Genomic DNA, 2,317 nt, shown 5'->3' with positions numbered 1-2,317 from the left:
GTGTGTTGGTGTGTGTGTGTGTGTGTGTGTGTGTGTGTGTGTGTGGGATGGGGGTTGGTGTGAAAGATGGGGTGCCACTTGGACTTTACAGTAGTCAGCACAGTCGCTCACATAACGGGTGTTAAAAATACACGTGTGTGCCTTTAAACGGGGCAGGATGGTGCAAAGATGCAAGGTTGCCACGGTAATTAAGCGGCCCACCTTTTACAGTCAGTACTTGTTTAAAAAAAAAAAGCGACGTAAAAAAGCCCAACTATTGATGAATGAATAAATAAATAAATGAGACCGTTTTTCATCCAAGTCCATTGTCATCAGTCCCTTAATTAATTCACTGCTATGGACGTTTATTTTCATCCACCGGAATCCAACCGTTCACTGCCACCGCTGTTGATATTCATCATTTTTCACCGGGTAGGCCACGATGAGGGGTCTTGCACAGCTTGTGTATGACAATGTTTTTAACCCAATGTAACGAATAGCACGGTGTGTGTGTGTGTGTGTGTGTGTGTGTGCACGAGCTCATTTGCGACTAATCCCTCAAAAATGGCCGAGACGTGTCGACAGGCAGCGCTGATGTTGATGGATGCTCTCAACCACGGCGGCAGCGTTAATTAGCATCAGAGTCAGCGAGTCCCTAAAGAGATGCCATGATGTGACACAATTTGTCTTTTCGGAAAGCAAAAAAAAAAAAAAAAATTATTATAGATTATATTTATTAATTTAAATCAGTATGCATGCCAGGACTCCGTTTTTGTTATTGTTATTGTTGCTCAGAGGAGGGCAGAATGTATCCTCTGTTTGAAAATTCACCCGCCACAGTCTGTTTAACTGAACTGCATGAAATAAGGTTGGCATGTCGATCTTGGTAGACCCACAAAAAGACTCAAAACCAGAAATGAGTTTGAGATTCAGTCATTTTGGTCTGAAGTGAGTATTTTCGGGTAATTTCCTGAGGCTCTGCAGAGACAAAGTCCTTCCGAGTTTTTGAAAATTCTGCCTTTTAAGTCACAGAGCAACATGGTGGGGTTATCATTTGTGACGAGACCAACAAAAGTCTTGAGAAGTAATGACCTCCAAAACCGTACAGGAAGTCTGCAATTTTGGTTTGAAACAGCCAGGGTCCTACAAAAACAAACTCCAAAGTTTTTGAAATTCAGCCACAAAGCCCGTTTCATTTCGCAACATGTTCGGTAGAAATGTCTTGCATCGGTGTACCCACAAAAAAGTCTGACAGGCGCAGGAAGTGTACCATTTTTGCTTTGAAACAGACATTTTGGAATAATTTTCCCCAATACAAAAATGACTTTGAGACTTTTTGAAACTCAAATTTGGTCGACATCATCTACAATAAAAAAGACTCAAAAAGAATTCCCAAGAAGCCATGTCTGAAAAGACACAGGAAGGCCAGCATTTGAGTTGGAAGGGGCCATTTTAGGCCATTTCCGAAAGTCACTGAAGCAAATAAAGAGGTTTTGAAATTTCAGCCCCCAAGGCCCATTTTAATTAGCAACCTTACATCTGGAAGTCATTATGTTTAGCATCAGGTTTACAAATGTGCTGTATGATACAGCACATTTGACAATAAAGTTGTACTTGACTTGACTTGAAATCTGCCATTTGGGCTTGAAGAGGACATTTTATTCTCTTGAGGCCACTTCCTTCAAAAATAGGCTTCTGATATATATATATTTTTTCTGCCCCAAAATCCTGTTCCACTTTACATGGAAACCTGAAATTTGGTAGGCATATTTATCATGAGCAGACCCACAAAAACATGAAGTGGCTATTTTAAGGTACAATGCGTTAAGATGAGCTCCTCCTATGGGAGGTTTTTGAAACTGCACTGCTCAAAGCCTGGACAGTATAGTTTATCTGAGTGAAATTTGGTGGGTGTTTAACCAAAAAGACACAACAAGTCTACCTTAGCTTTGAAGAAGCCATTTTGAGTCATCTTGGCCATTCCCAAGGATCCGTCAAAGACAAACTTACAAAGCTTTCGTCTCGTTAGTCTTCTCTACCACGTATCCTAAACGGATGGAGCACACCAAATCACAAAGGATTGGCTTTGAGTCATTCCGGGTGAGCAGACCACAAGGGCAAAATTTTGATGATTCACCGTAAAATTTGAAACTCCAATAACTCATAGCACAGCATTTCCCAGCGGTCTGGAGCGTGCACCATCGATGGCGACTTCTCGACCATTTTTCAGGCATGTTACAGGGGAAATCATTGTTGAGTCTTTGCTGCATTGCCTTGCAAGTAAAAGCAGCTTGGAAGTGGAAAGCAGGTGGGCATCTTGGCCTTAAAAAAAAAAACA

This window comes from Hippocampus comes, unplaced genomic scaffold, assembly GCF_001891065.2.
Source record: "Hippocampus comes isolate QL1 unplaced genomic scaffold, H_comes_QL1_v1.1 scaffold128, whole genome shotgun sequence".
NCBI classification, from domain to species: Eukaryota; Metazoa; Chordata; class Actinopteri; order Syngnathiformes; family Syngnathidae; genus Hippocampus; species Hippocampus comes.
The sequence above is the reverse complement of the archived record's forward strand: the minus strand, read 5'-3'. Positions refer to the sequence as shown.